Here is a 9,146-nt window from a genome sequence, read left to right on the forward strand (position 1 = left end):
TAAAGTTCGATGCCAGGGAAGTCTCCATCTCCAGGAAATTCATCACTAAAAAGGAACCGAGGAAGAAATCAGTCCCTGCAAAATGAGATATTCCCTGCACAAAACTACTGCTGCAACAACTGTGCACCTACCATCAATAGACAAGGAATTGTTACTGGCTCTTCCACGGATCATGGCAAGGCCCTGTGCTAGAAGATTTTAGGTAACTATTGTAGTTCTTACTGTTTGTCATGTGGTGCTGTTGTTTTTTGGTTTTCTTTGTATTTGAAAGAGTTTCTGTGTAAACTAACTTAAAAAATAAGAGAATTGGACAGAGGGATAGTCCATTTGGTAAGGCACTGGCCCTGCGAAGAGCTGACCTCCATTTGATCTTTAATATCACGTATGATCTGCTAAGCACATTCAGCAGTGATCCCTAGCACAGACCCAGGAGTAATTCCTGAGCACTTCGTGCTATGATGCAGATTCAATGTCCTCCAAACAAAAGCTTTTTTTAAAAAAAAATAAAGATTTTTAAACTAATAAGTTCCATACAGAGATTAGCATTGTAATGTGTTTTACTCTCAATTTAGTCACTTTCATAGAAAAATAAAAGGACGTTAATATCATAGAATAAGAGTATGAATGAAGCACTCCTACAGCATGATATTTGTGCTGAAGTGCAGATTCTAGATTTGATGATTTGAGATAGAATCTCTGAAACACGTATATATTCAGAACCTTGCTGTTCATTAATGGAAGGGAAAGTTAAAGTGGTACCATTACAATAGGAGTTCTGAAACTTCTTAAGAAAATAACAAAATACTAGTTTAAAACATGTATTTTGCTTTTAGTGTCGTAATTCTGGAGGACTTCTGACATAGAACAGTGAAAAATGTGACATTCCCTGCCACAGAGGCTGGGTGGGATGTGGGTATGGGTGGTCGGCGGAATACTGGGATCCGTGGTGGTGGAGAATGGGCACTGGTGGAGGGATAGGTACTCCATCATTGTATAAATGAAATCCAAGCACAATAATTTGTAAGTCTACAACTGTGCCTCATGATGTTTAACTAATAAAAATTAAAATATAATTGAAATAACTAGGGAAAAATGTGGCATTCTTTTGTGTGCTCCTGAACTTCATAATATGAAACCCAGTTGTCCATTATACTATCACATGTTCCAATGTCCATTAGGAGCTCTTATGTTGAGTGCGAAAATAACATGCTGTAAAATGAGTGAGGGGTGTAAACATGAACTTAGTTAACTTCATTTCATAAAATTAAAAATCTCAATGTATTTAAATATCACCTGTCTATGGACAGTTTTCCTCTTTTTGACCCCAATTTTTGAGTTTTCTTTCCCTTCTCTCAGTTTAACTCCCCTTGATATCTCGATTCTGTGAGGGGTTCAGCAGACACAGAGAAGTGGATTCCAGAGGAGGAAGTTGGTGGTTGGTTATTTGGGGGCTGGACCTCCTTCAGAACAATAACCATTTCTCTAGATGAGTTGCTGTAAGATTGGGGGGGGCAGAGCCATTTTGCTCTATGTATGACATGGAGTCATAGGACTGCAGGCCAGAAAGGAGAGTTCCCAGAGTGCCTTGATGATTGTAATACACCTGGGTTCGTTCCTGTTAGGGAAGTGACAGGCTTTGACTCTAATGTGGAACCTGAGATGGTGTTCTCTCAACAAGACTGGCAGAAAGTGATGGGTACACAGACACCGTGTTGTACGTGTCCAGTGTACTCTCACAGCGAGCTGCCTTAGAAATGGAAGAGACAGCAGTGTCTTGGTCTAGGAAAGATACAGAAAAAGTATCCCATAGAAGACTTCTCTTCAGCCCATCCTGCAATATCCCATTCCAAAACAATAGGGTAGGAAGCAGCTGAGGTGGACATACGAGACTGGTGAAACACTCCAGATAGCATTGTTGTGCTGAAATGTTGTTAAAGATAGGCACTACCCATCAGTGGTTGAAAGAGGTGCCAGAGGCTGAGGGCAGGAGCCAAGCAGAACTACCAGCAGGAGCAGATATTCTGGAGTAGTTGCAGACACTTCCTGTTAGGGAAGCTGCATCATTCACCACGGGAAGGGAAAGCTGCAGAGTATGGGCAGTTCCCAATACAGATGGATTTTGAAAATTTACTGTAAGGAACAAGAGGGTGATGAAAAAAAATCTGTGAGACTTATAATCTCCTTCAACGCTGAGAGGAACAATGTGAACTTAAAATTTAAGCCATCGAGATGCTTCTAGTACTAACAGTCAACTGAGTTTCCAAATTTCCAACAATTTAGGGTGATTCAAAGCTTGGAACCTTTTGGCAATTTGTGTATTTGGTATCGTGCTCCCAATGTGAACACAGAACTTTAGAAGAACCGGGTGATCGTGTCTGTTCTTGGATTTCTTGCTTACAGATAGTTTCTCCTTACCCTAGCAATGCCTGTAGCTTGTTCTCCTATTGACTCATATGTTATTTCTTATAAGGCAAGCTTTTCTAAACTAGGAAGTCTATGAGTGGGTAACATTCTCTGGACAAGAAGAAACCTGAGGGCCAGAAATGACAAAGAGACTTCATGTTTTCCAATAATTTTTATTGGGCATTTTAAGGAGTTTACTTTCGACCAATAACTGACAGTGATCTTGGGTTCTTTCTGGCTCTGCACTCTGGAGTGACCCCTTGTAACATTCAGAAGAGTGTATGCAGTAACAGAGATCCAAGCAGATTTGCTGTGTACAAGGCAAGTGCCTTATCCCCTCCAGTACTATCTCTCTGCCCCTTATGAATTTCCAAGTTAGGGAACCTAAGCATGTGGACTTTTTTCCAGGACTCTGCATTTTCACTACAATGCAGAAACAGTTAGAAAGATACCTTACTTTAATATAGGCATTTGGAGTCTTTACAACTCTTACCATTGTAATCAACAGGTTTCCCTTTGACCTGTGCAATGAATATCTGTTAGTTACGGTTCACTTATGACTTAATCTTGTTGATGAATAGAAGGTTACCCTGATTTTTGATCCACTTCAAAAATGACTACTTGAGTTTTTCCCAAGAAATGTTTTTGGAAGGAAAACTTTATTTAAATTCTGTGTCTTAAATTGTTTATCTACAATGTAGTTACTAATAACTCTAAGAATAATTATGCATACATAAATTTAATTTTTCCAAGTCATATGGTTTATATAGGAGGAAGTATAAAGAAAACATCGTGAAAAATATGTATCACAGAGCTGAAAAAGATGTATATATATATATATATATCAATGAAATCTGGACTCTGTAGCAAGCAGCATAGTACAGTAAGTTATGGAGAGCAGACCCAGGAGTAAACCCTTAATAACTGTGGATGTGGTCTCAAACAAAACCAAATAAAACAGTCCAATAAGGTTATTAATAAATTGTTCCACATATACAATATACAATATGAAGAATGTATTCTATTTTTGAAAAAACTGCTAGCCAAAAAATGGAATAGAAGTTGATTGTTGAGTGCACACCTTACCAGTCCATTAAAGAGAAAGGATTTAGCACTAACTACATAACAAAAAGAAAATAGGAATAAACGTGATTGATCTGCCTATTGTCTGTCATCTACAAGTTGTTCACTCGAGTCATCCTGAATAGGATTGGCAGAACACTAGATGAAGGACAACCATGCGAGCAAGCAGGGTTCCGCAAATGATTCAGCACCATCGACCATATCCACACGATAACCAAGCTCATTGAGGTTTCTCGGGAGTTCAAGATGCCGCTCTGCTTAACGTTCATTGATTTAAAGAAGGCCTTTGATTCTGTCGAGACGGAAGCGGTCATTGAAGCCCTAGCCAATCAGGGCATTCATGCCCAATACATCAGGATCCTCTGTGAGCTGTATTGCGGATTCACTACCAGGATCTCACCATTCTACAAAGAAGTGATCGTTGATGTCAAGAGAGGGGTGCGGCAGGGTGATACTATTTCACCGAAACACTTCAGTGCCACCCTCGAGAACATCATGAGACGACTGGAATGGGAAGGAATGGGAGTGAAGATAGATGGTCGTCAACTACACAACCTCCGCTTTGCTGATGACATTGTTTTAATAACACCAAACATCAGCCAAGCGGCACAAATGCTGGCCAACTTTGACCGTGAGTGTGGAAAGGTAGGACTACAGCTGAACCTTACGAAGACAATGTTTATGAGAAACAGCCTTGTTCCTGACGCCCCATTCGCTCTCAATGGAACGACCATCTCCGAATGAATCAGCTATGTGCACCTAGTTCGAGAGGTCAACATGACAAATGACCTGGCACCCGAGCTGTGCAGGAGGAAGAAAGCGGCTTGGAATGCCTTCAAGAACATCGAAGAAATAGCTAAGAGGACGAAGAACCTCCTGCTCCGGGCACATCTCTTTGATTCCACTGTTCTTCCTGCATTAACATATGCCTCAGAGACCTGGGCCCTATGCAAACAAGATGAGAATGCCATTCAGGTCTCCCAAAGAAGAATAGAAAGAGCTATGCTTGGAATATCACGTTTCGCTCAAATGAGAGAACGAATCCGGAGTTCTGACATCCGTGGACGATCAAGGATCAGGGACGCTGTCTCATATGCCAAGGTGTCGAAAATCAGATGGGCTGGTCACGTAATGAGATTTAGAGACGACCATTGGACTAGAGCTGTTACTGATTGGATTCCACGGGATGTCAAGAGACCGCGTGGCTGCCCACCTACCAGATGGTCAGACTTCTTTGTCAAGATCATGAACGATCGGTTTGAGGCCCTTCATGTTCCCAGAGCGAATAGATGCCATTGGGCTACAGTAGCACGCGACAGGGACAAATGGAGACGATACTGGCACCCGCTCAAGCAAATCGACGACTAACGGGAAGTTAAGTGATTAAGTGATTAAGTGAAACGTGATTGTATTTATAGGTAAGAAATGTTTTAAATGAGTAAAATAGAGAAACTTTGTAATTACAAAAATTATTCTCATCAATACCTCTGAATATTAACCACCAAACAACACGTTTTAAACATAGCATATGATTTCAGTTTATCACAGAAACAACAGAAAAGTCCATATAAAAAATGATCACAAAATATTGCAAATTTACTTTCAAAACCTGGAGTAAAATTAACCTTATTAACCTGGAAAACGTTCTTCTCAATGTTTAATAAATGAGCACCAAAATCCCATTAAATATTTTTAACGTAGGAACAATCAAAATTAACAAATATAACAAAAATGTGTAATTCTACATGTGAGACTTGATTTTCCTATTTCCTCTTAGGATCTAAAACAGAAGTTGACTATTATCAAACTACTCTCATGTTAGGTAGAAAAAATCACATGAAATAATATTTGTAAAGATGACAAGCAGCTTAAACCTGGAACCTAATTACCACACAAATGAATCAAATCTCCTGAATCAAGTTAGAAAATACCATTGTTTTAATTTCAACAGGCAACGCGTACATGTACTTAAAAACCAGAACGTCATAAAACATTGAAGATTCTATTTCTTCCACCCACCTAGATAACCACTATTACCTATTTATGAGATGCATCATTTCTAATGCATGTTTATATTCCAAATTGTCAAGTACCAAGTACTGTGTTCAAAGAGATAATAAGGAAAAAAGTCACCAAGGATGCTTTTCTGATATACTGGTTTTCCTACTGGTACCCTACTCAAGGAACATAATACTTTCTAGTCCTGGCATTTATTGAAGTAAATTGCTTTGACTTGCTCTCAGTGTATTTACCTCAGCATATTTAACATATATTCTTTCTTTTTTGATTTTAAATCCTTGGTTTTCTTCAACATTCAATCCAGACGGTTTCCCCTTCCTTGATAATTGCCGTCCATATTCTTTCATTCTTTCTTTCCTATTTTATTCTCCCTCATATCGTCTTGGTTTCGATTGGTCAATGTTTGATGAAAGTGATCCCAAACTTTCTTACCTTTGAGGGCTTGCCTCCCTATCGCTCAGCACTCCACACCTTCCCCATGCCCCAAATTTTCTTATTACCTGGTTTAAATAGAAAACTAAAAGATAAATGATTATTACTGTGTAATAGCACTATATTTAAAATACTGAGGTATAAATACAATAGGAGAGACCATTACAGAGAAAACATGCGAGTATATTTCAGCAGGATTCCACAGCATCTACATTTTCTTTTTCTGTAAAAATACTCTCTCTGATTTGCTTTTTTCAAAGGATATTATGTAAAATACACGATTAAAAGTAAAAAGAAACACAGAGAATCAACATATATATATGTTTGTATTTGAGCTCATAAATATGTCTAAAATATAAAGTAATCAATGAGGAAAAACAGTTTGTATGTGAGAGAAAGAAAGCCAATGTCTAAAATCACACAGCAAATGTCAAAGTCAACTAAAATGTGGCTTATAAAATTCTACTTGAATATTTTCTTTCATTAGTACATGTTGTTTTTACTAGACTGCTAAGTTTAGGGATAATAAATCTAATGAAAAGCTTTGAAAAGTATTATTCCTTACCTGACATGGTCAGAGAAGAGGAAATACCGATGAAAGGTAGACGAGACGAGGAGACAGTATGAGAGTAAGTCAGTAAACTTCAGCGGCTTAAGACCACAAGTGTCCAGTACAGATGACTGTTCAATGGTGATTGGTCATTGGTCACTGGTCACTTGCCAGGATGATTCGAATTTTTTACAAACAACCGCATGGGAACCCCAAGGTTCTACCAGTTGGTGGTTGGTTTGGTGGGAGAATGATGTCATAAAGTAGGCAGTTGAAAGGTAGAGGCTAGCTAATCAGGAGGTCCGATTCCCAAGAAGAAGACCGGATTGGATAAGAGAGAGGGGTAGAATGAAGCAGGCTAGGGAGATGGAATCCTACAAAACAGTTATAACAGTTTCAAATTCCTCAGACTATTGTGTTAGAAAACTACTCCCATTATACTCACGAGCTTACATATTTCATTAATAAATCAAGAAATTTACTAAATAATCATTTTTATTGCACTGTTAAAGAAACAACATTCGGTATTCCTAGTATTTTTATATAATGTTTACATCCAGCGGGTAGGGCATTTGCCTTGCAGGAGGCCAACCCTGATTCCTATTCCTCTGCCCGGCAAGATACCCAGATACCCAGAATATCTTGCCCTCACAGCAAAAGCCTAGCAAGCTACCCATGACGTATTCAATAGGCTAAAACCAGTAACAACAAGTCTCACAATCTGTTGTAAGAAGTTACTGGTGCCCACTCGAGCAAATGGACGAACCACGGGAGGATAGTGCTACAGTGCTATGATTGAAAATAATGATGGTTTCTTTCAATATGACAACACTTACTATGATAAATTGTAGATGAATCGAGTTGTGTTAAAATGTAAAAATAATGAGAAGAAATTGTAAATGCACAAGTATCTTATTTTACAAAACAAACAGTTGTTCTCAATCTAAAACTGTAGAATATAAAGAAAAAGATATGCTCAATTGTGTGAAAATCTTACAATCTGAAAGAAAAGATAAAAAGTAAATTAAGTGATCAAAAAACAAGCAAAACAAACAACTAATGGCAATTAATAGGATAGGCAAATGATGAATGTTTTTAATAAATTACTGCTGTGAAATAAATCAATATTTAGCTATTAAACTTGTATAGAAAAAATAAGCATAAACCATGATCATATAATCTCTATTGAAAGAAGTGTAAATTCCTTGTAATCACAAGAGCAATTTTCAATCTCACTAGTAGACAAAGAGCACAAAATAAAATGACAAATTAAAATGTGTCCCCAAATTACAAACATTTAAAAATCAGATAACATCTTTTCCTAGCAAAGATGCTAAAAATAGACCTTTTCAAGTTATTTTATTGAGAATTAAATCTGTATAATAGTACGGCAATATATACTTGGTTTAAAGCAGTTTAATATTCTTTAAGTAAATTAGCTTTTGTGAGCGTATATGGAAATTCAGGGATCAAACCCATAACCTCACAAATGTGAGGCAAATATTTTACCACTGAGATATGTTTTCAACCATAGTCAGTGATTTTGGTTTTTTTTCTATAGTGTGAGGGATAGAACCCAAAATTTCATATTTGCAAGCCAAGTGCTTTAGCCCTGAGCTACATACCCAGTCATAAGTAAGTTAGCTTTTTTTTCCTTTTTGGGTCACACCTCGCGATGCACAGGGATTACTCCTGGCTCTGCACTCAGGAATTACCCCTTGCGGTGCTCAGGGAAACATATGGTATGCTGGGAATTGAACCCAGGTCGGCCGCTTGCAAGGTAAACATCCTACCAGCTGTGCTATGGCTCGAGCCCTAGTAAGTTAGCTTTTAATATCAGATCTTAAGTTAACAATCAGAAAAGTAGACAAATAGATATATATGTTCACAACAATATCATCTTAGCAATAAAACATTGCAATTATAAAAAACTCAATAAAATGTTATAGTATCTGAGATTTATTTTTCAAAGATTATACTTGTATATATACAAATATATACAAATATAAATATAAATATACAAATATAAATTAATAAATAAATAAAGACTCCAAAGAAATGTACCTTCATTTTACTTGTATGTTTATTGTGGTTCTATTTTCTTCTTAATATAGTTATCCCATGAACAATACAAATTTGGACCTCTATATGATTTTTTGTCAATAATTATATTTTGAAACTTTTTTGGAGATTGGTATTGATGTAAGATAATTAAAGACGATCAATATATCCTAGAAATATCAAAAAATCTAAGACAAAGTATGCCATGCATGTATAAAATATATGCAGATAATTTATTTGATTGGCCCTCCGGAATTAGTAGAGGGGTTAAAGCACTTACAATGAACACAGTCAACTGAACTTAATGGCTGGCATCACCAGGAATGACACTTGAGCACAGAGTCAGAAGTCCCAAGCACCACATACTATGGCAAAAATACCCCACAAAAACAGAAATACAATTTATCACTTATTACTATAAAATACAAATTCTTTATAAAGATCATTATAAAATCCATTATAATTTTTTTAAAATGTATCAAAATTTACAGATTTACAGGCCACAAATAGCATTACTTGCAGACAATGTGAGTAAATATTATTAAAAAACCATCTTCTTGGTCAACAGCAGACTATCTCTTATATTTGGGGGTTTTCA

The sequence above is a fragment of the Sorex fumeus genome, unplaced genomic scaffold (assembly GCF_029834395.1).
Source record: "Sorex fumeus unplaced genomic scaffold, SorFum_2.1 ptg000095l, whole genome shotgun sequence".
Classification (NCBI taxonomy): domain Eukaryota; kingdom Metazoa; phylum Chordata; class Mammalia; order Eulipotyphla; family Soricidae; genus Sorex; species Sorex fumeus.